The sequence below is a fragment of the Lynx rufus genome, unplaced genomic scaffold, assembly GCF_022079265.1.
Source record: "Lynx rufus isolate CCGP_SWC_20201006 ecotype Redwood Valley unplaced genomic scaffold, mLynRuf1.p SCAF_2, whole genome shotgun sequence".
Taxonomy (NCBI): domain Eukaryota; kingdom Metazoa; phylum Chordata; class Mammalia; order Carnivora; family Felidae; genus Lynx; species Lynx rufus.
In genome coordinates, this window is record NW_025814834.1 from 177,042,960 (window position 1) to 177,068,569 (window position 25,610).

A 25,610-nucleotide genomic window follows, 5' to 3' on the forward strand; every position below is an offset into this window, starting at 1 on the left:
GACCAACAAAATCCTGATTAAAATTTTCCATCTTATTTTTAGTTTAGATTAAGCCTGACCAAACGATCACAATGTGTTGGTGCCATTTGCAACTGCAAAATCTTTCCCAGGGCACATTGAGCTTAGATAAGCAGTCAACCCAAAATGGAACCGGCAGTAATTCAACCTACATATGCAAATCTTTGTTATTGAACCAAACGCCAAAAACTGTATATGGAATAATCATGGTTTCTTGTCAAAGTTAGATCTGCACTATATGATGTGAGAAATTGGATTTGGTAGGAATTATAGCCACAAAATAAAATTCACAATGACCAAAGCTATAATTAATTAAATGAGGTACAGACAATACACTGATTCAGGAAATCGAACCTGTATAGGATTGAAATGAAAATTTCATTTTGAAGAACGTACAATGAAAGTGAAAATGTAGAAATTAAACACTGTCTACCTGTGGTGCAATAACGATGTAAGTGTCTGTACCCTTGAAGTAGATGGGGTCAGAGTAACTGATGAATCAAAACGACAAAATCAGTATCTAAAGGGTCAAAATGAATTCCACTTAGCCTGGCACAGTGACATGTTTGTGTGACATGTTTGATGACACATTTCCCTAGAAGCTAAGACAGCCCTGGCTGGGTGATGAATCTCCCCTTTGCTACCTGCAATGACCTGTATTGTCTGAAATGATCAAGATCTTTTTCAGTGCTGTTAGCAACAAAAGAATAGAATGCAGACACCAAATGAACATAGGTTTTGCCATGTGCGTCACCTCCTGTGGGGCATCCCCAAAGTGTGCTGGTCAAGCCATTCTTCCTGGGCACTGTATATCTTAGGCGTATACAAAACTTTAGGGGCCAAAGTAAGTAGCTTTCAAAAACTGACATTTAAAAAGTACCTAAATTGGCCCATAAAACTTCTTTTGAGAAAACACCTCCTTTGACTGTCCTTTTGTGATGTTAGTCATCTCCCAGTCATTGACTACATAGGACACTGGATGCTTAGATATGGTTCGTGCCTCCAAAGGAGGCAAGACATAGTCACTCCCACACCTATATACAGCACAGTGTGCTAAGTTTAATAATAGACTCTATCTACTATGCAGAGGATATGATAATCAGCTTTGCTAGGCCAGTGTCAGAGGGGCTGATCCTTAAGTAAAATCATCAAAGTCCAAGGAATGAATGCATCTAGTTGGAGGTGCAGCATGGATAACGTGGTGGGGAAAGTATTTCAGGCAGCTGGGCGTTGGCAGATGGAGAGCAGGGTCTGGAGGTGAGGGCTCGTGGGAACTCTAGTGGTGACCATGGCGGCCTCTTCTTCCCAGATCACAGTAAGCTCCTGTGTCCAGGCATGGGTGCTCTCCCCAACTGGATATCCACTGCTTCCCATAGGGCTAATGGGTGTTCTGAGACGTTGCAGAGTTATCTGAATAGCCTCTCAGGGTTGCTGCGCGATTTTGGTTTGAACTTACGGCACAGGTGGGCGTAGATCACATTCATTCCGTGACTGTCTAGCAGTTTGCAAGCTGCTCGTGAGGGGTCTGGGGGCAGGAGGACATGACCTTAACTCAGACGTCAGGCTGATGGTCTTCATTCTGAGGTATATGCCCCCTTAGAGGTGCCTAAAGACTTTCAAGAAATGTGCAGCATAGTTTTAGCGGAATCGATTTCTAGCACCTTAACTTCCATGTATGTTCTTTCCTACCATTGATCTCCCCAACAGCTTTCCTGCTGGCAAATTCTCTCCTTCACAGTCTCCCTTCCTCTCCCTCTTTTAAATAACTGTTGCTTTATCAATTTTAAAATTTACACACACTCACATATGCACACACACTTCACAGAAGTACTGGATGATCAATGAATGACTAGGTTCTAGCATAAAAATCTAACACATTAGGATAAAATCCTGTGGGAGAAGTGACCTAGACACAGGAGCTCAAGGGGTTTCTGGAAAATAAAAAAGAAGAATGTAAAATTTCCAACTGCTAAGGAAGAACTCGTTTCTACATTTTTCAGATGGATTGTGGTAGGTTTTTTTTTTTTATTTTTTTTTCAACGTTTATTTATTTTTGGGACAGAGAGAGACAGAACATGAACGGGGGAGGGGCAGAGAGAGAGGGAGACACAGAACCGGAAACAGGCTCCAGGCTCTGAGCCATCAGCCCAGAGCCTGACGCGGGGCTCGAACTCCCGGACCGCGAGATCATGACCTGGCTGAAGTCGGACGCTTAACCGACTGCGCCACCCAGGCGCCCCATGTGGTGGGTTTTAAGTAACTGGTGTTTAGATCAAATTGGGTACATGCAAAAGAGCAATGTCACAATTTTATTTTAAAATGTCAATATTTACAACATGTTTTTGAAAGTTTCCATGAAGACTTTCAGATGTCAACTTAAAATGTGTGAGGGGGTACAGAGCTTTTTGAAAACTGTTTTAAGGGTACATGAGGAAAAAGTGAGCATGCCTGGCAAGGCATTCCTGGCCCGGGTACTGGATTCTGTTCTTGGGACCAGCACCTATCCCGCCCGCTATCTGTTACCCTCAGGAGTGGGGTCCAGAATCTAGGACCCAGAGCCCCATTTCAGGGTCCCTGGAGCCTGGGGAGTCTCCTTCCTGGGGACTTGTTACCAGTTCTCAGGGAACCTCACACACAAAAGCCTTCATTCTGCCTATTTTCTCCCATTATTATGTTCAGTGGTCCATTAGAAAGAGATTAGTTCCTTTGAATAGAACCCAAACCCTTAGGAAAACAAGCTTTAGATAAGGAAAGCCACACCTTTAGAAATAAAACTATAGTAGTCTTGATTCTCTCTTTGGAGAGAGAAGTATTACCCATCTTCCCAGACCAGACCCTGCAGAAGCACGCAGGCCAGTGTTGGGTGGAGAAGGAGCGTGCTCTTTTAGCCTGATGATCCCACCCACCACTTCCGAGCTGTGAGACCTTGGGCGAATTCCTCACCCTCTCTGAGCCTGACTGTGGTGCTCATGGAATGAATGTGATCTACTCCCACCTGTGCCTTCAGGTCAAACCAAAATCGCTCAGCGACTCTGAGAGGCTACTCAGCTCTGCAACGTCTCAAAACACCCATATCGGGAACGGGAGATCAAAATGTGATCCTCTTACACTTTTTATAGATTAGAGGAGCTATTTATGAAAGTGCCTAACCTAGAGTGCGAAATGTAGTAGACAGCCCATGAGTAATTATTCTGAGCGCTGACTAATAAGTGCTATTTCTTTTACTGCATGTGGGGAAACAAAGGTGAAGAGGTTGGCCATATATCTGGGTGAAGTTTGCAAGCTCCCGAGAGCCAGGCAAATGGAGCAGGCAGCCAGAGTGGTGCAGCAGGGGACGCTTACAAGGACAGAGGGGAAGGCCGGCTAAATGACCGGATACGCAGAAGACTGGAGGACCCGATCTGGTGTTGGTGTTGGGGATAGCTTCTTTGAGACCACAACATCTAAGAGAGGAAATGAAGGCCCAGAAGGAGTTGGGTGGGCACAGAAGGGGAAATACCATTGTGGGCACTGGGGAAGTCCGAAGCAAAGGCCTGGAGGCAGAGATCTCAGGGTGGGGTGGGCTGGGAGTACCACAGTCAGGCTGGAGAGGTAGAGAGGGGCTGTGTGCCAGGCTAAGGGCGTGAGGCTTACTTCCTTTCTTTAAGGGGTTGCCGCTATAGGGTTTAGTCTGGGAATGCCCTGGCCTGCTTCTCAGTTTAAAAATCTCCCAGGGCGCCTGAGTGGCTTAGTCAGTTAAGCGTTCTACTCTTGATCTCAGCTCAGTTCATGATCTCATGGTTCCTGGGATGGAGCCCCACATGGGGCTCTGTGCTGACAGTGTTGGAGTCTGCTCGGGAATCTCTCTCTCCCTCTCCCCATTCTGGTGTTCTCTTTCTCTTTCTCTCTCTCTCTCTCTCTCTCTGTCAAAATAAATAAACATAAAAAAAAAAAAAAAGAGAAACTTCCTGCTGTAGTAAGGAGCAGATAGCAGGTGCACGTCTGGAGATCAGGAAGACCAGTCACTCTTCTAGTCCAGGAGCCTCTCAAGTGCACAGAGAAATGTTTGTAAATTCAGGGCCCAGGACAGTGGCTGTTACGGAGTAAGAGTTTGATGCAGTGTTCGTTGAATGAACTGGCCAGTGACTCGGCAAACTAATTTTGCCCGATTTTACATTAACCAGGGCAAAAATGACTGCTGAATGTAGTTTCTCATCAACGTCCCCTTCCATTGCCCCCTCAGTGCTCTCAGCAGATCCATGCCTGCAGACAAAGCAGCTGAAAAAACGATTGCCTGCTAGTGAGCGCAGGAATTGCCCTACGCGTCCCTCCTCACATCCACTTGAACCCCGAACCTTCTGTCTCACCACTGCCCTGCTCCCTGTCTTATTTGTCCTCATAAGTTCCTTGCTGAGCCCTGTTCAGTTTGACCAGTCCCCTTTTACGGTGTGATTTACCTGCCTCCAACCTGGTTTTCTCAGAAGGCGCTTTTCCCTGCTCCCGAGAGGCCGTTCCCCCTTGCCCCGGGTAGGTGATCAGACAAGCAGCATGCGGTTGGTTTGTAACAGAACCGCCCAATGGCAACAACAAAAATCCCTTTTCAGTTCACCTCGCCTGGTGGCCCTATCATAGGTACAGTGCGATTTCCCTGAAGCTTTGTGCAATTGTGAGAGTTAGGACCCCATGAGCTATTCCACTTTGGGGCATTTTCTCTAAGACTTGCTTCACAAGTCCGGACCTCGGGGCCTGTCATTATGCTGAGGGACAGCAGGAAAGCAGTTGAGGAGGAGAAATCAATGAAAAGGATTCTTATCATAAGCTCCTTCTCTAATTTGGGGAAACAGAAATCTCTGCATGTTTTCTCAATAAGCACTTCATCAGAAGCCTTCTTATCCTGACAGGCTTCACTCTTTCATAAACACAGCAAGAATAACCTCTGGACGCTGGCCTACCATAGTCAAGTATGAAAATGTGAATTCCACGGGTCACTGTTTGTGCAGCCGCCAGATGTGGATGAAAGGAGAAGGGTGTTTTATTGTGTTTTCTTAAGAAACAGAGAAAGGTCTGTCCTGAGATGGGCCTGCTTCCCTCCCACACAAGTGGCCACCATGTGGCCAGAGGACAGCTAGCTAATTTGCAAGATTAAGCTTTTCCAAATATTTAGAATTGGTCTATTCTGTCTTCAGCTAATAAAATGGATTTCTGCTCCAAAATGGATTTAGGAAGCAGACACAAGAGCTCCTAAGGGCTTGTTGGCAAGTTACCTGTTAACAAGGTCCATCTGTCAAATGGATGTCCGATGGGTAAGCTCTACATGGATCTCCTCCTTGTCCTCCCAAGGACGCCTACATTCGTGCCTAGGTTCTGCTGAGGACAGACGGAGGCCAGTGCCAGCTGAGGCCGAAAGATGTTCAGGACGTAAGCTTCTGTCCTCTGTCACACGTTCATCCCCTACAAGTGCATAAAGAACAACCATATGTTGAAAAACAAACCCACGCACCAAATGAAAAATCTACATTAATTGCAAATGTCTTTATTCAATTCAATGTTTCATTCACTAATCGAATGTTGAGTGTTTACAATGTGCCAGAGGCTTTAGGTACTAGGGAAATAGATGAAGTAAGATGTAGTCTCTGCCTTAAAGGAGCTTGCAATTTATGTGGGGACGCAGAGTTAAAAATCTACAATGTAAAGTACTGTAAAACATGGGCTATAAAAGGAACTTAGGAGAAGGTGGCCCAGAGTCTCTCTGGGGGGAGGGATCAGGGAGTTTCACAGTGGAAGTTACTCTTGAGCGGAGCCTTAGAGAATGAGTAGGAGGTTTCCAATGGGGGAAGTGTTCTCAGGACAAAAGAATAGACCCTTTATGGACAATGCTGTATTCCTGGAGTGATATGTGTTCCTGTGGCTGGATTGTGAAGTAGGAGGAAAGGGAGAGGTGGCCCTAAGGAAGTGAGGAAGGCAAGAGCCCAGTCACAGGGGCATTATTCATGCCAATGCATTTATATTTATCTGTAGGCAACGAAGGGGGGGGACACACTGGGGCCATGAAGAATGTTGATTGAAAGCAAAGTGGCCATGCCATAGTGCAAAAGATGGTTTGGAAGTGAGTGAGACAATACATATTTAGTCTAGAAGGTGAAACATACCTGCTGATAATTAACCATAATAAAGGGTAATGAGCTTTAATAGGGTGATATGGGGCTCTCTCTTTGCCCTTTCAGGTCTGCTCTCCACCCTTCTCTACCACACCCTGCACCATAGGATGCTGTTCTGTATGAACTGAGTCCGTGGGTTTCCTAGTCCCTGGATTTAGCTGAGTTCTGCTAATGGAAGCCTGGGTAGGAGATGGAAAAGACAAAGACGAATAAAGTCAAGGTATTATTCTTCAGGGGTTACCTTGGCCTTGAGAGAAGTCACAGCTCCTCTCCACACGACCCTTTCCTGCTGAGTTCCAGTAACCTCGCCCTGTCCTCACTCTTTCGCACATAGGGGTGTCAGAAGCCTTGCTGACCCATGGACGCTGGCTATTTCTTAGAGTTTCCTTACATCCTGCCCACGGATTCCCAAAGAATCCCTTTATTCAATACTTCTGAGTCATGCAGATAGGAGCAGGCCGTCTGTTTCGTGCTGGGGCTCTCTACTATTCCAGGTGGCACAGGGGTGGAGTGGGCAGAGCACTTTGGTTCTGCCTGGGGCAGGGAGAAGGAGTCAAGAGCCTTCAGGGCAGGGGCGGCATTTGAGCCCTGTCTTGACCAATGAGATTGAGTGTCCCAGGCATCAAAAGTGTGAAAGGCATTCTGGACTGAAGGAGTAGAATCCACAGATGAATAGCAGAATGCAGGAACTGGGCGTATGCAGGGTGCTGCGGTTGACTGGAGGGGAGGGTGCCTGGAAAGTGAGGTGCGATGCGGTAGACGAGGGGCAGAGATAAAGTAGGTCAGAGGGGAAGAATCTGGAATGCCAGCTTAAGAGTCGTCCCCGGAAAAGGGGCAAGAGTGGTGGCAGCACTGGGAATTGAATTATATAAGGAAGGTGGAAGGGTCTGGGAGTGTTTAGCTTATAGAAAAGGCAGCGTGATCATTGTCTTCAGATATGTGAAGGATCTGGATAACAGTATGGCAATATGTGTTGTGAGTTCATATTTTTTGGCCCAGTAATTCTGTGTCTAGGAATTTAGCCGAAGGAAGCAATCCAAAATGCAGACAGAAACGTTCACTGCTACATTATTTATAATAGTCAAGAATTGGAAACAACCTAAATGCCTGGTAAAAAGAGAGTTGTTAAATAAATTAGGGCAGATCTTTACGATATCATGTGGTTGTTAAAATAAAGTGCATACAAAATTTAAAGGCATGGGAATATACTTTTAATATCATGTTAAGTAAAGAGTAGGATACAGAATGTCTGTACAGAATGATGTCAGGGACGTAAAAATATACGGACAAAATAAAGTTGTGAAACTCTTATTCATAGTTATTGCTGTTGATGAGTTTGTGGGGGAGGGACATGCTCAGGATGTTTCAAACATCATTGGTAAATAGGAGCTGGGAGGTGGTATATTGTGGAGATGAGTACACAGCCTCTCGAGTGAAAAACAACGAACGAGCCGGCCCCATCTCAAGATACAGGTTGTGCTGTTTGTTTACCATCTCCACCTCCTCCACCTCTTCCACCTCCTTCACCTCCATCACCACCACCTCTGTGACCTCCACCTCCTCCACCTCTACCACTGCCACCTCCACCATCTTCACCTCCATTACCCCTGCCTCCACGACCTCCTCCACCTCCTGCACCTCCATCACCCCCACCTCTGTCACCTCCTCCACCTCCTCCACCTCCACCACCTCCACCACCTCCTCCACCTCCACCACCTCCTCCATCACCACCTCCATCACCCCCACCTCTGCCACCTCCTCCACCTCCACCACCTCCTCCACCTCCACCACCTCCTCCACCTTCACCACCTCCTCCACCACCACCTCCATCACCTCAACCTCCTCCACCTCCTCCACCTCCACCACCTCCTCCACCACCACCTCCATCACCCCCACCTCTGCCACCTCCTCCACCTCCTCCACCTCCACCACCTCCTCCACCTCCACCACCTCCGCCATCACCACCTCCATCACCCCCACCTCTGCCACCTCCTCCACCTCCACCACCTCCTCCACCTCCACCACCTCCTCCACCTCCACCACCTCCTCCACCTTCACCACCTCCTCCACCACCACCTCCATCACCTCAACCTCCTCCACCTCCTCCACCTCCACCACCTCCTCCACCACCACCTCCATCACTCCCACCTCTGCCACCTCCTCCACCTCCTCCACCTCCACCACCTCCTCCACCTCCACCACCTCCTCCATCACCACCTCCATCACCCCTACTATCTCTATCACCACCACCTCCACCTCCACCATCTCCACCATCACCTCTGCCTGCATCGCCACTGTCACCACGAGAACCACTTCTACCAGCAACACCTCCACTTCTGTCACCTCCACCACCTCCACCTCCACGGCCTCTACTACCACGACCTCCATCACCACCCCCACCTCTACTATCACCATGTCCATGACCACCTCCACCTCCACCACCTCCACCATCTAATTCATTGATCATGTGCATGTATATACCAAGCGTATAACACACATGTCTCTGCATATTTTATCTCGTAATCCTCTCACCTCTGTAAGGCAGGTTTTATTTTTACTCACATTATCAAACGAGGGAACTGCTCAGAGAAATCAACCAACTTATCCACGATCACACGGCAAGCACACTTCCAAATTGAAATTTGAACCCGGGTTATCGGACTCCAAACTGTTGTGCCATCCTGCTAGTCCATCACTTCTGTGTGGTCGTATCGCTGTCTCCGGTCACGTATCATTGGGTAGACGTTTTTCGCGATAATGAACTGCAGTGCTGAAAATGGCACATCTTCTTGGTGTTGGCTCCGTTTATTTATGTTTATGTATTTATTTTGAGAGAGAGAGTGTGCACAAGCCGGGGAGGCATATAGAGAGGGTGACATCATCCCAAGCATGCCCCATGCCATCAGCACAGAGCCCCACATGGGGCTCAAACTCACAAACTGTGAGATCATGACCTGATCCGAAATTGGACGCTTAACCAACTAAGCCACCCAAGGGCCCCGAGAGATATTGGCTGCCTTTAAAGTAGATGATGTCAGTGAGAGAAAGTCCTATGACACTTATTTAATAAAAGCAAAGAACTATAAATAAATAAATACAAACATACATAAATAAATGTAAATAACTCCTCTTTATTGAGACCTTATCATGTGCCCAAAAATGTTTTTAGTCTTTTACATGTACTAATTTAATTATTTCAAACACCATATGAGTTTAGGGCGGCTCTGATCTTCATTTTACACGTTGAGGACGCGGACTTTACGGAACTTGCCTCTGTTCTCACCGCTAGGCAAGATACTGAGCAACAAAGACGAGACATACAGTCCACTGTGTTCCGTACCACTACTGGTTCTGGGTATGCATCTAATGAAGTGATTTATTTATTTCTGCCCTTAGTGGCTAGAATTCCTCTCAGGGAGATAACAGTCTTTCTTATGAAAATACCTTGATACACTATTTGGGAAGCAAGGCGTTGTCAGGAGTTTCCACAACACAAGAATAGTCAAACCCCTCTGCCTGAGAATGTGAGAGGAATTTAATTTTTGCTCCAGAGAAAGAGAAGGGAGGGGAGGAGCAGAATGCCGTAGGAGAGAAGAATCGGCTGGGATGGGGCATGGAATGGCACCTGGTGTTGTGCAGGGAGGCCAAGGAATGTTTAAGAACAGGCTATATACCTTAATGTCGAAGTTCTTAATGTTTTAGATGTAAATCTCTCCCTCCACGATGCCCATAAGTAGTACTATGTTCACAAACTCTGTATGATTTTATTATGATGATGGTCATTATTATTATCGGCAGAAATTGAGGAAGGGCCCGAATCTCACATTGGGCTCAATGCTGTGTGAAACGGAATCAGCAGATTTAAAATAGCCTAGAATCCTATACGTATGAGCAAGGGTTGCCCCTGGAATTGCAGACCCTGGAGGAGGGCTTCAGACATTCACAGGGGACTCCAGCCATTCCTTTCAAGATCTCTCCAGGAACAGAAGCACCAGGGAACACCTGAGTTACCTACTTTAGCAGGTTTAAACCTCCTAACAATCCTATCATTTCTTACTCTGGCCATTTTCTTTCCGAAACAAAGAAACAGAGTTCAGAGAGAGTATGGAACTTTTGGGTCTATGACAATAAGAGAAACCCAGGATTCAAAGCCAGGTTGATTTCAAGTCCTGTGAACTTCCCAGGACCTCTCACGGTCTCACCTGTCTTGGTGTTTTTCTTGTGTTGATCCTCTGTGGGAGAGCCTCACAGGGTAGAGTTGTTACAAAACAACTTCAGTGGTGGGGTTTCTGAATCTCCAGGGCTTAGACCCAATTCAGCAACCAGGGTGGACTTCTGCATCTGGTTCTCAGTAGGGCAAGGGAATCTAGACCACCCCTGTGGGGGTGAGCCAACGACTAATTTAAAGTAGTGATGGGAATCGACCTGAATGGGAGTGGTAATAGTTTCCCAGTCTTAAAAACGTAAAAGTCACTTGTTCCTAGTTTTACGCATGCAAATTTTTATTAAGATCTGCTCAGCCTCATAACAGAATTCTCATCATTTTATGGTATTTTTTTTTTATTTTTATTTTTATTTTTGGGACAGAGAGAGACAGAGCATGAACGGGGGAGGGGCAGAGAGAGAGGGAGACACAGAATCAGAAACAGGCTCCAGGCTCTGAGCCATCAGCCCAGAGCCTGACGCGGGGCTCGAACTCACGGACCACGAGATCGTGACCTGGCTGAAGTCGGACGCTTAACCGACTGCGCCACCCAGGCGCCCCCATTTTATGGTATTTTTAAAACTAAAGACGAATACATGTTTATTGTAGAACATGTGTTAACTGAAAATTTCTTTCTGCTCTCCTAGATTGCCTTTTCGTTCCTTTATACACTTTCTTTGGATTTGATTCTTACTTAAATGTATAATAGAGTTGTGTCATAGCCTCAAAAAGAGGTGATTATCGACTATCTTAGCATCTCACTTCCGTAATGACTGTCTTTCTGGCTCTCCATCTAAAAAGTGAGGAGGAAGTGCATAGAAGCACTTATAATAGCAGTGGTTCCCAAATTGTGTTTTCTGGAAAAATAATCCTATGAGATGTTAATGGATGTTGTGGGGAGGAGAAAGGCTCAAATGACTTGGAGAATGCTGTATTAAATTTAAAAAAATAATGGTTTCTAAATTGCAGCTGAACGGACAGGATTTTCTATAGGCTTTGGTGTTAACAGGGATTAAGGCTTCTCTAGAAAAAGGGAGAGGAAGACAGATAACATTTACTAAGCACTCAGGACCCTGTGTCCTTTGGGCAACCCTGGTGTGAAGGGAAGAATATGGGACAGGGTAGCTAGAGGCCTCTCTTTTCTCTTAGTTTGCCTCTGATGTGCGTTATGACCTTGGGCCAACTCCAGCCATCCAATCGTTGGTAAAATAAACAAGGATATGTTTGAGGTGGGGGTTAAAGGATGCATGATATTTTGATATGAGGAGCAGAGATGGTCCAGGTGGAGACAACTGAATGGGCAAAGTACAAGGCACTTTCCTACCCAGAGTGATAGGAAACCAAATAATTCTTCCCCTGTTTTGTAACAACTCTACCCTGTGAGTAGAAAAGGCAACTGGCGTATTTTCTTCTGAGACAGAGACCTTCACATTCTTTTCATTTGTTTTAATGCTGAGAAACCCACCTGCCTTTTCCTAAGTGTTCCTGCCCACATAGGTAGACCACATCGTAAAAATTCACGTTTGAAATAAGAAACCTCACTACTTCCCTCATTTTGACAGCCAGACTTTGGGTTTATGGAGAAATTACAGATGAATGTCTTCAAAATCCAGTGAAGGACTTTTATGGCCCGTTCCTTGAATGGCAGGTCTAGAATTTTCATACATGGCTTATTTTTACTAATTGTATAAAACATCTATGCACACTTGTTAGAAAAGTGTTTGTTTTATTAAGAGCAAAAACAGCATGAACCAGAACATTATTTGGATTCTAATTGTGAAATAAGTTACTCACTTAAAAAAAAAAAAGTCTCGAATTTGCAGCAGATCAACATTTCAATTCACCACCATTTCGTATCCTTGGAGCTGCAGAAATGACTACAGTAGGCATTGTGCTATCAAGGAGCTTACACTTTGTGGGGAGACAGACTAGGACACAGCTGAGGATGATAACACAGTGCCCCCGAAGTGACGCTTGTGTCCACAACAAAAACCCTATAGATCTCAAAGGGAAGAATAATGGTCTTGCTTATGGAGACTTAGGCAGCTTCACAGACGTGGTATTTGAACTGCTTCATGTAGCCGAATAGGATTCTGTCTCTAAGAGGAAGGACATAGAGGCAATGCTACTCCGAGAAGCCTTCCTGACGTCCATAACCAAATCAATTTCTTCCACGATTACTCTCATAAACAGTATTCTGATCCTGTGTCGCATGTACAACCTCCGATGTTTCCGGTTTTTTGTACCATTTTTTTGTTCCCGTTTGTCTAGTTAATCTGGTTAATGTTAGATTATAGGCCTCTGAGAGCAGGGATCATGTCCTTCTCTTTTCTCACTACTTGGAACCCAGACCAACATGAACAAAGACAAAGAAGCGGGAGGTAAGGGCATTTTAGGGGGATGCACAGTAGTTCATTCAGCACGGCTAGAGTAGGATGCAGAGAGGAACCAGAGACTGGAAAAACCTTGAGCCAAAATGTGTTCGCTTGTAGCTACCAATTTCGAACGAAAGTACCCAGATGAAAGTGAGTTAGCCAACCAGCATTCCTAAATAGCCAGTTTGACTCTCCCCCCCCCCACCTAATTAATCTATTGTTTCCAATGTCCCATGATTAAAAGTCATTGTTTACTCCAAAGCCAGGTAGTCGGGCCTCAGAGCTTTTTTCCAAAAATTCTTTTGGGGGTGCCTGGATGGCTCAGTCAGTTGAATGTTCAGCCTCGGCTCAGGTCATGATCTCGCGGTTCGTGAGTTTGAGCCCCGCGTCAGGCTCTGTGCTGTCAGCGTCCCCCTTCTCTGTCTGCCCCCCCTCCACCCCCCGCTTGCACTCTTTTTCTCTCAAAAATAAAATACACATTAAAAACAATAAGTAAATAAAATAAAAAACTCCTCTTGGTTCAAAGACCTCTCATTCCGTCTACTCATTCAGAGTGAAGAGGAACTTTGGGATAACACAATCCTTCTTAGGCTCCCAAGTCAAGTTCGGTGTACTGCCTCGCAGAATCCCGGAACCTCAGGGCTGGAAGGGACATCAGTTGGAGAAATTGAGGCTCAGGTTGAGGAAGTGACTTGCCGGGGACCACACAGCCAGGCAGGAGCAAAGCTGGGCCTGGAGCCCAGATGTATGCGACTCCACTCCATCTCGTCATCCCCTGCTTTTCTGAAGCCACTTGTCTTTCATTCAGCAAACTTCTGCACTTCCAGGCTTCCTGCCCCAGAAGAGTTTCCTGTTTTACCTCCAAAGCCATCAGCAGCCCTCGGGCCCCTGCCAAACATCTGGCACTTGACAGGGATGTTCCCTGCTTCCCCCTCTCTGCAGGGTGCTGAAGGGGTGGGTCGTGAATTATGCCTTGATTCCATCCAGCTAAGCAGAGTGTAAATAAACAGAAGCGTGGAGAGCATGTGTGTAGATGGATAGCCAGCGTTATGTATCCCTTTCTGTGCGGCTATCTGCAGGAGAGTCCTGGCAGCCCATCTCTGGGGATGCCTCCCTCAGGCTTCACCTCTCCCCTCGGTGGGGGCTCCCTGAGACCCGGCCACTCTCTGTGCCCTCCATTTCTACCCCTCAAAACCCTCTCTTAACTCTCCCGTGATACGGAACTGCATATACGCCCCACACCATGCCATGTTCTTTCGTGTGCCACTTTTTCATTCTTGCTTTGTCCTTTGTTGGGCGTTCTCTCTCCTGATTTGTGGGCCTTTAAGAAAGCTCAGTTTAAGAGCAACTTCGGTGAAGCGTCCTTGATTCCTCCAAACTTAAGAGCTGCTTCACCTGTTCTCATTCTGCACTTTGAGCCACTTTATACTTTCATTGTAGCATTTATCTTACTGGATTACGCTTGTCCATCTCCCCCACCAAGAATATAATATTGATACCTACGATGTATTAAATTTTTGTTTTCGTTTTATTTAAATCCAGATTAATTAACATGCAGTATAGTGACGATTTCAGGAGTAGAATTCAGTGATTCATCACTTACATAGGACACCCAGTGCTTATCCCAACAAGTGGCCTCCTTAATACCCATCACATATTTAGCCCGACCCCATCTTCCTTATCCATTCACCTGTTGATGCACATTTGGGCTCTTCCTATGCTTTGGCTACTGTTGATAGCACTGCTATAAACATTGGGGTGCATGTGCCCCTTCAAAGCAGCATTTTTGTATCCTTTGGATAAATACCTAGTAGTGCAATTGCTGGGTCATAGGGTAACTCTATTTTTAATTTTTTGAGGAACCTCCGCGCTCTTCTCCAGAGTGGCTGCACCAGTTTGCATTCCCATCAACAGTGCGTAAGTGTTGCTCTTTCTCTGCATCCTCGCCAACATCTGTTGTTTCCTGAGTTGTTAATTTTAGCCACTCTGATAGGTGTGATGTGGTATCTCATTGTGGTTTTGATTTGTATTTCCCTGATGATGAGTGATATTGGGCATCTTTTCATTTGTCTATTAGTCATCTGGATGTCTTCTCTGGAAAGTGTTCACGTCTTTTTCCCATTTCTTCACTGGATTATTTGTTTTTCAGGTGTTGAGTTTGATAAGTTCTTTATAGATATATTGGAAAGTAACCCTTTATCTGATATACCATTTGCAAATTCTGCCAGTTGCCTTTTATGTAATACCTACAATTTAATAAGCACAGACAGTGTGCTAGGAAATGTGTTTAGAATTTCACTCATGTTGCTGTGGTTAACCTTTGGAATAACCTTGTGAGTCTGGTGCCCTAATTTGGGTTTCTTGCAAAGCCAAGCCTGGTATGAGACTTGGGTACCAGTACAGGGGATCCCAAGAAGAACGAGTGAGGGAACAGAGAGAGGGAGACAGGGAAGGAGGGAAAAACAAAATAAGTTTGTGTTTTTGAGGTCTCTGCAGTAGGCAATGAAGGTTCAGTTCTGTCTCCTAGAAAAGTGGGCAGCTGAAACATTTATCCACCAGAGACATCTGCTTTAGCAGATAGCCCCATTTTGCAGGTGAGGGAACCAAGGCTTCTGCCTTTAAAGCTTGGGCTCTTCACTAGCAGAACTAGAGTCTGAGCGCCCTAAAGGCGTGGATCATGCTTCCTTAGTCGCTGCAGCTTTAAGACCTACCAAAGACTCAGCACCTTATGGGAACTTAGAAGGTGAGAGCTGAATAAGCAAAGGCATTGGCAGAGTGGTAATTTGGGGATTTGCAGGGTTGATTCTTTCTTCAAACATTCATCCAATTTACGATAAGCAACTCAAGGAGCTTATAGCCAAGAAGGGAAGGCAGATGGTAAACAAGTATTAAAAAAAAAAAAAAAAAAAAAAAAAAGATCTGATGAGTGTTTCAAAAGTAGAACTGTGTGTTATGGGAACAGAGAAGGAGGCTCATCTAGTTTAATGGTCAGAAAGGCCTTTTAGGGAAAATGAGATTTATCCTAGTACTCAAAGAATAAGTAAGTTGTGGGGGAGGTGGGTGAGTGGAGAAGAGCATGTTAAGAAGGGCTGGAAGCATGGAGAGGTTGAGGAACTAAGGGCAGACAATATAGCTATTGGATGGTGGGAGTGCAAGGGATGACTGGTTGTAATAACTAAGGCTGGAGAAGTTGATGGGACCAGATTATGGAGGACTACATTGTAAGCCAAGTTAGGAAAGACGATTCCTTTTTTTTTTTTAAGATTGAGCCTTAGGACTTTTTTTAAAAATGTTTTTTTCATTCTTTATTTATTTTGAGAGAGGCAGAGATACAGAGCGTGAGCAGGGGAGGGGCAGAGAGAGAGGGAGACAGAGAATCCCAAGCAGGCCTTGCATTGTCAGCTTGGAGCTCCACGTGGAGCTCGGATCCACGAACCTTGAGATCATGACCTGAGTGGAAGTCAAGAGTTAGAAGCTTAACCGACAGAGCCACCCAGATGCCCCTAGGAAAGACCCTTCTGATTATGGCAAAAAAAAGAAAAGAAAAGAAAAAAAAAGGATCAGGGCAAAGCAGGCTGGGAAATGGGAAGCCTGGGTAGGGGGCTGTTGGGTAATGTCTGGTGGAGACATAATGGTAGCATAGCTAGGGTCCATACGGTGGTGGGGTTGAGAAGTAGATGGATTCTGGAGATATGTCTGAGGTTGAGTGGTTAGGGCTTGTTGGTAGACTGGAGGGACATGAAGAGAGGGTAACATCAAAGATGAGTTTCAGGATTCTGGATTGAACAGCCAGACAGTGGTAGGCGGTAGTATTATATTCCCTGAGATTGGGAGCATGGGGGGGGGGGTGGGGGAGACAAGGTTAGGTGATGGAAGAGGATGGGATCTGTCTTAATCATGCTGAACTTGAGAAGCCCGTGGAATATTTTGGGGAATTGATGACAAGTCCACAGGCCCGAGGGTCAAGAGTCAAGACGTAAAGGAAGGCACAGGTGGCCCAAACAGAGCAAACTTTCAGGAGGCACTCACTCTCAGTGCCCTGCAGAGGCAGGGTCAGCACTTGAGAGTGAGTGTGTCCTTAAACTGTGCACCCTAGGTTCCTTGCCTGCCTCTCTCCAGTGCTGGCCCTGTCTGAGCCACAGGAGAGGGTTCCTGCTGGAGTTAGCAGTTTGGATAGTTTCAGCATACAGGTGATGGAGTGGACATTTACTATTGTTTAGCTTCCCAGTGTTGATTTCTACTTCCTAACAGTACTTAATTTCATTTTGGGGAATTTGCGTCCTCCATTGTGTGTGTATCTTGACTGGACATTGTGGGAAGTAGGTGCTTGCCTCCCACAATAGAAACCTAAGAGGACTAGAAGCACAGCCTGTGACCATTAGTGTCCGTTGTGCTGGGTGTGAATCCACACGTAATGGCTCTAGGTAAACATTAAACAAGGTGTTCAAAGAAGAAAACGAATAACCTCAGGTCACGTAAGTTTGCTAGCTTATCTTTCTGTCTTCATGTGGTGTCCCTCTTGCCCTTTTCTTTTTTTTTTATTTTTTTATTTTAAATTTTTTTTTTCAATGTTTTTATTTATTTATTTTTGGGACAGAGAGAGACAGAGCATGAATTGGGGAGGGGCAGAGAGAGAGGGAGACACAGAATCGGAAGCAGGCTCCAGGCTCTGAGCCATCAGCCCAGAGCCCGACGCGGGGCTCAAACTCACGGACCGCGAGATCGTGACCTGGCTGAAGTCGGACGCTTAACCGACTGCGCCACCCAGGCGCCCCTCTCTTGCCCTTTTCAGTGCTGACAGAAGAAAACATCTCTCTTCTCTAGACTGTGTTGTGTGAAAATTTGAAATGTGTATTTGTTGAAGCAATTTTTGTTAGGCTCGGGGAGCTCCTGAAGCTATTTTAGGGCTGGGGTTAGGGTGGGGTGGGGGCGTAGGGACCAGTTATGGGAGGGGGCACGTAGAGTCTGAGAATAAGACAGCATTGGAAGCAGATCAGAGACAACAAAAGGAACTACCAGATCCGTGGTGACACGGTTGGAAACTGCTGGATCAAGCCACACCTGAAGTGAATTGTGTTAGCAGGTGAAAGGGTATGTGTGTTGCTACAACAAAGACTCTCCAGCAAGAGGACTTAGATAAGATAGGAGCTTGTTTCTGTCTCCTATCACAATGCGGAGATAAGAGGTCCAGGGCAGCCAGACTAGCTCTGCCATTCGCAACAGGTGGCTTCCCTTTCTGGGGAAGAGCAAAAGAAGCTATGGAGAGCAATTTAGTTTCTCTTTTAAGGAAGTGACCCGAGAATTGTACTCCTCTCCGTCACTTATGGTTTGCTGCAGGATCACGTGCGGATGCAAGGCAGGCTGGGAAGTGTAGTCTCTGGAGTGTGCGTGGAAGAGAGGAGCATAGGCTGTGTGTCACTTGGAGACTGGGAGCTCTGTGACTGAGAGACTAGGTATTAGGAGTATCCGTCAGGTTAAGGGAGGCCGCGGGAGGGAAATAACGTGAGATTATACTGTGTGCCAGCTACTCTTCTCTGTCCTTTATGTATCTTTGATCCTTTAATCCTTTCTTTTTCTTTCTGTCCAGGTTGCAGGTGAGGAAGGGGGGCTGGTACATAGATAAGTCATGTGGCTGCCATACAACCCGGGTCCTTCTGGTTTGAGAGCCCTTGTCCTCCGCACTCTGTGCCCGCTGTGGCACCATGGTGTTGAGGTGCGTGATGGTGTAAGAATTAACGGGGCAGCGGGGGACCGGGGACGATTGGCAGTGGGGAGCGGCATAGGGTGTGAGAGCAGGGAACAAGAAGGCCACCTGTGGTGTGTGTGTGTGTGTGTGTGTGTGTGTGTGATATGTGTATGGTGTGTGTTGTGTGTTGTGTATAGTGTGTGTTGTATGTGTGTTTGTGTGGTGTGTGGATGGTGTACGTTGTGATATATGTGTGTTGTGCATTGTGTATAGTGTATATGTGTTGTGTGTGTGTGTTGTGTGGCATGTGTCATGTGTGTGTCGTGTGTGTTATGCATGTGGTTGTGTATCATGTGCATGTTGTGTGTATGTTGTGTGTCATATGTTGTGTGTTGTGTGTCGTGTGTTGTGTGTATGCTGTGTGTGGCTGTATGTGTGATGCATGTTGTGTGTGTTGTGTGTGGTTGTGTGTCATGTGTGTGTTGTGCGTATGTCATATGTTGTGTGTTGTGTGTCGTGCGTGTTGTGTGTATGTTGTGTGTTGTGTGTGTGTTGTGTGTGGCTGTGTGTATGTGTGATGCATGTTGTGTGTGTTGTATGTGTGGTTGTGTGTCATGTGTGTTGTGCGTATGTCATATGTTGTGTGTCGTGTGTCGTGCGTGTTGTGTGTATGTTGTGTGTGGCTGTGTGTATGTGTGATGCATGTTGTGTGTGTTGTGTGTGTGGTTGTGTGTCATGTGTGTTGTGTGTATGTCATATGTTGTGTGTTGTGTGTCATGCGTGTTGTGTGTTGTGTGTGGCTGTGTGTATGTGTGATGCGTGTTGTGTGTGTTGTGTGTGTGGTTGTGTGTCATGTGTGTGTTGTGCGTATGTCATATGTTGTGTGTTGTGTGTCGTGCGTGTTGTGTGTATGTTGTGTGTTGTGTGTGTGTTGTGTGTGGCTGTGTGATGCATGTTGTGTGTGTTGTGTGTGTGGTTGTGTGTACGTGTGTGTGTGTGTGGTGTGTGTGTTCCTGCGTGCTTGCTCATCCACAGAGATGGGGAGGCAGTCGGTCAGGAGGGAGACAGTTACTGAAAGGACTGGTGGGAAATCAGCCCCAACAGGCCTCCCTTTCCCAGGAGCCCCACCCGGTCAACCACACTCCTGACTCCCCTTTGACAAGACATTTGCGTGCTGACTCCGTGTTTATTTGCACAGGGTTCTGCAGACCCAGAGCCTTCCTCCCGGCGACAGGCTTGGGGAGGCTGGTTCAACAAGGGCCCCGATTCCCGGGAGTCTGGACTTGAACATGCAAAGTCTCTTCAGGCCCATCCGTGTTGTGAAGGCTGCCTGGGAGGGTGCTGCACTGCAGAGAAAGCGGGAGCTGTAAGTGTAGGGCAGGTGGGGGTAGGAGTGGGGGGAGAGGCAAGTTGTCAGCAAACTAGATTTCCTGGAAGGAAAGCCCACCCTCCGCCCCAAGGCTGAATTAAGGCTGCCCAGGACGTCTCATTCCTGAGAAGTCTCCCTGGGAAGAATTCTATTGTCTGCCCTTCAGGAACAAGGAAACTTGTTCCTTGGGGGCACAATGAGGACACCCAGCAGCCAAGGCCACAGGGAGGAAGCAGGGAGTCCTTGAGTTCTCCAGATTCTGCTGGAGATTGCAAGTGTTCAGGGAGTGGTGCTCAACACTTAACCTAGAGGAGCAGCTGGGGCCCTGGGAACAGTGGTGAAATGGGGAGTCAGTTTCAAGATGAGATGACACTTCCCAGCCCAGGCTGTTTGTAGCCTGGGGTCACCCTGACACTGTACCCGGGAGTGTCCAGCCTCATGTGTGCCACACCCCAGGATGCCCTCTTCTTAGCCAGGTGGAACTGCCCACTCTTTAAAATTTTTTTTTTTTTTCAACGTTTATTTATTTTTGGGACAGAGAGAGACAGAGCATGAACGGGGGAGGGGCAGAGAGAGAGGGAGACACAGAATCGGAAACAGGCTCCAGGCTCTGAGCCATCAGCCCAGAGCCCGACGCGGGGCTCGAACTCACGGACCGCGAGATCGTGACCTGGCTGAAGTCGGACGCTTAACCGACTGCGCCACCCAGGCGCCCCAAGAACTGCCCACTCTTCTAGATAAACATCATACCCTTTCCTCATCCCAGGTTCACTTGATTGTCCGTTCTTTCCCACCTCTATCTGCTTATCCTTCAGGGCCTGATGATATGTCACTTCTTTTGGGAAGTCTTCCTTGATTGCCTCAGGGGCTTATGCTGACTTTCTGCAAGTTTGCATTATTTTCACCTGCATATCTGCACCTCTGACAAATTGTTTTGCATAGATTAGTAAAGGAATAGTCCTGATTTACTTTAATGTTCTTATTAGTGATAAGGGGTTTTTATACATGAAATCATGAAATGATGTATATGTTCATGGATGAAATTCAAAAGATCTTTTTTTGAACTTGGAGTTTTAGTTTTTTGGTCGGGGTGTGCGGTTACTGCACCTATCCACACCTGCATTCGGGTGACAAGTAACATGACATGAGTGATGTGTCCCTTGGCTATGACTGTGTACTCTTCGGCAAGCCTTCTCCCTTTCTGATTTCCTCCCTACAATAAGCGTTTGGTAACAGCTGATGCTGAGGCTTCTTCCAGCTGAAAAAATGCTATGGGTCTAGGTCATATCTAAAATGTGATCTCCTAGGAACATTTGTATTTTAAAAAAAAAAAATTTTTTTTAATGTTTATTTATTTTTGAGACAGAGAGAGACAGAGCATGAGTTGGGGAGGGGCAGAGAGAGAAGGGGACACAGAATGGAAGCAGGCTCCAGGCTCTGAGCTGTCAGCACAGAGCCCGACGCGGGACTCCAACTCGAGATCATGACCTGAGCCGAAGTCAGCCGCTTAACTGACTGAGCCACCCAGGCGCCCCGGAACATTTGTATTTTAAAGGGGTCACTTGACTAGAGTCGTGGTGGGACTTCACTGGAGGATGAAATAGCAGAGGTCCGAAGGCAAAGATTTGCAGAATTTTCTACGCAGTGACCAGGTAAAGAGCCTTTATTCAGCTTCCTTTGACTATCATCACTCAACGTGGTGTGAACATACCGACCCTTGATTGAGACACGGCCAAGGAAAAGACATGGGGGAAACTCAAATGCCTGCTGCTAAGTGAGAGAAGCCAGTCTGAAAAGTCTACGTGCAGTTTGACAACTGTATGACATTCTGGAAAAGGTACGATTACAGAGGTGGTAGAAAGATCAGTGGTTGCCAGAGGGTAGGAAATCGGGGGAGGCACAACTAGGCAGAGCACAGAGGATTTTTAGGGCAGTGGAACTATTCTGTATGATGTAGTAATGGCTGGTACATGACATTATGCGTTTGTCAAAACCTGTAGAATGTACAACACGGTGCGTTCGCGTCAATTGTGGACTTCAGTTAACAATATGCCGATATGTACGAAGTGGGTCACCCTAGTGCAAGATGCTAATCATAGGGAAAATTGTGTGTGGAGGGGAGGGGAGTGTGGGAACTCTCTGTACTTCCTGCTCAATTTTTCTTTAAACCTAAAACTGCTTAGAAAGTCTGTTAATTAAAAAAAATTAACCATGCATCTCCCTAATCACAGCTAACATGTATGCAACACTTAGTACATACTAGGTGCTGTTCTGGGCACTTTGCATATGTTAACTCTTTATGAGAATTCTCACATCAAGCTTGTGAACTAAGTACTATTATTCTTCTTTTGTGGGTGAAGAAACTGAGGCACAGTAAGGTTAGGGGAACTTGCGCTGGGTCACGTAGCTAGTAATTGGCAGGGCTTACTTTGACCCCAGGCAGTCTGGCTCCAGAGTTCAGACCATGCTGTCCTACATGCTTCTGTCTCAGGTATCCTCAGGTATCTGCTCAGATATCCCTCCTCCAGGAAGCCTTCCAGACTTGCCACAGGCTGGGGTAGGTGACTCTCTCCTGTGCCCTCATTACACTCTGGCCTTGACTGTGTTTGTTGAATGTGTATTAAGTACTTGCCAAAGAAGGGTTTGGCCTGTGTTTGGTCAAATCTCAGAGAAACTGTGGACTTTCACTAAACTGTCCACAAAAAGGCATCCAGGTGAGTGACCTTGTTCTCCTGGTCACCACCTCTTCCCTCTCAGATGTCCTGAGGTTTCCCTCTTGATCACCTCATCTCCATCATGGCTTGGTGTCAGTGTCGAGGTCATCACTGAAGTTTCCTGTGTTTACTCTTGTTGTTGAAAATAAACATAATGTTGGTCAAACTCCTATCCCTCAGCTCTTGCTCTTTTTGTTTCCTCAAAACTTCATCTGCAGAGGGGCGCCTGGGTGGCTCAGTCGGTTGGGCGTCCGACTTCGGCTCAGGTCACGATCTCATGGGCCGTGAGTTCGAGCCCCGCGTCGGGCTCTGGGCTGATGGCCCAGAGCCTGGAGCCTGCTTCCGACTCTGTGTCTCCCTCTCTCTCTGCCCTTCCCCCGTTCATGCTTTGTCTCTCTCTCTGTCTCAAAAATAAATAAACGTTAAAAAAAAAACAAAAACAAAACTTCATCTGCAGAAATTCTCAGTACTGGGACAGAGTTTAATCCAAAGCAGAAGACGAGGACTCAATTAGGGGCAAACAGAGGTCACTTATGGTGCGCCTCACTCTCCTGAAGGTCACTTCTCTTGCCAGAAAAGATACAGAAGAGGAGTAGAGGAATGCGGCTGTCCCTTGCCATTTCTGAAACACTATGTCACCAGCGTCACTCAGGAGACCACCTTCATCTCCCTAATTCACAATGATTCTTCGCTCCCAGGATTCAGACCCTGGAGACACAAGTGGGTGTGGCCTCAGTTCCCCTCCCTGACAAGTGGGACCCTGGAAGGCGTTGGCTCCCCTGGGACTCTGAAAGCTGGGTTGGAACCGGGGTCTCACCGAGGACTGTTGGTTTCCAAGCATGGAGCCAAAGAACGTCTGGAAATTGTGTGCACCCTAGCCAGCTGGAAGGGAGGGATGAGGGCAGCCTTCCCCTCCATCAGCTGGCTGTGCATCAGCCCGGGCTTACCTCTTTTCACGCCTCATTCCCTGCAGCCCAGTTATAGTCCTCTCCTTGTGGGTCCCTTGTTTCCTGCTGCCACCTCCTTAGGTTTACTCAGCCTTCTGCTCAGTCCCGGCTGAAAAGGCAGTTTCTCCGAAGACCCTCTTCAAATATCTCTTACAGGTTGGACTGCCTGTTGTATCCTCACAGGGTCCTGAAGGTCCCCTGGCACAACCCTCACTCATCCCGCTTCGTTGTAATAAAAGTCACTGTCTGACTTTCTAGTTAGTCAATAAACTGCGTGCAGGGAGAGAATGGCGCTGTTTTATTTGCTATTTTAGCCCTCACCACAGTGCCTGGGTTAGGGGATGTGCTCATTAAGTGTTTGTCACATACAGGAATGACCCCTAAAGCACCCGTGTAAAGTGGGAGCGTGAAGAGATGGCCCCGGATCCAAAGTCACCATCAGCAGGGCAGCAGAAGTAGTCTGGGCGTTAAACATTCGGCACCCCATCGATGGTATGTTTAATAAATGAAAGAACATTGATTTCACTGTGCTCGGAGGTGGTCCCTCCCACCCCAGATTAAGTAAGTCTTCATGAGAGCAGAGCATTTCTCCCCCAAGAATCAGAATGGCCTGTGCTAATAGATTTTGGGGGGAGCTTTGGATCATAGATTTAAAAAAATGAGTCTCCCCCTTCCACACCACTTCCTTGAGGATGCACTGAATCACAATGAATGGTCAATTGAAGCTGCCAGTAGGCCCCTTAGAAAGTGGGTTTTCAGAGACTCATATTACGTAGGATTAATATTAAGCATCTCTGTCTCAGCCCAGTGAAAGGCCTGAAGTGTCCTTGGAATTGCAGCGACCTTTCCCCATCAATGACGACATTGTTCTGTGGGCCTGATGGCTTAATTCATAGGAAATGCAACACACTCCTCCTCCTCACTGCCCACCACATCTGGGATGGGGGTCCCGGGCGCCTGGGAGCGTGGAGCTCCAGGCACCGAAAAGTTACATTTCCCTTGCACAGCCCTTGCTCCCCCTTCCCCACCCCGGGCATCAGGAGCTCCTGATAGTTTTCCACATCTCTCCACAATCTTCTCAATGGTCTTAGCTGGGAATGAGGAGGCGGGGACACGGGTCCTAGCTGCCTTGCAGGTCTTAAACCTGTCATCAGCTGAGCTCCTCGGGTCCAACAGGGTGAAGCTGCTGACCAGAAAACCTCCTAAGAACTTAGGCAATAGGACAGGATCTGAGCCCAAACAGACCACTTTCATTTAGGGAAGGCCCAGTGGAACCAACGGGGCTGTTGACATATTTGTTTCAAAATCCCCTCTATAGCCTTCCGAGTTTGTTATGTTACTGCCTGCAGCTTACCGATGAGGGGGCTGTGGCTCAGAGCACACAGTGGTTCAATGCCCTGCTGGAATTCAAGTTCAATTAAGAGGCCTGTCAGACTTCAAAAGGCTGGGTGGGGCGTGGTCGCATCTGTCGAACACCTAGTGGTGTTACACAGCATATTAGGGCTTCTACATTCTGTTTCTTCCACTTGCCTCCTTGCAGCCTGGCGGAAAGTGCAGTGAAGACAGAGCGTGCTAATTCTTTTCCAGTCGTGAGGCAAATTTCTCAGCAGTTTGGCAGTCAGAATCGAGAGGGTGAGCGACTGGGTGGGGCAGATGAAGGGTCTCTAGGCTGGTGAGAGGACGGTCTAGGCTGGCCGGGAAGGGGCTGAGGTTGGTCTGTGAAAGCAGGGATGAGTCTTATTCATGGTGAAGCTCTCATACCAGGGTCATGACTGGCACTCAGACGGTGTCTGTTGAATAGGTGTGTGAATGCTAGCAGGTGACCGATGTACAGTCACGTCAGATTCCCGGAGGGTCCAGTGGGGCCATAGGGCAGTGGTTGTGTGAGCGAGCCGACAGAGCTGAGAAGCTGCCGGAAGGGTAGTGGACTTTAAGAGTCTCAGAGGGCTGCAGTGCCTGGGGCGCCCAGTCCGTTAAGCGTCCGACTCTCGGTTTCGCTCAGTTCATTCGTGATCTTGAGGTTCCTGAGTTCGAGCCCCGTGTCTGGCTCCACACTGCAGGTGCAGAGCCTGCTTGGGATTCTGTCTCTTGCTCTCTCTCTGCCCCTCCCCTGCTTGGGCGGTCTCTGTCTCTCTAAAAAATAAACTTAAAAAGTCTCAG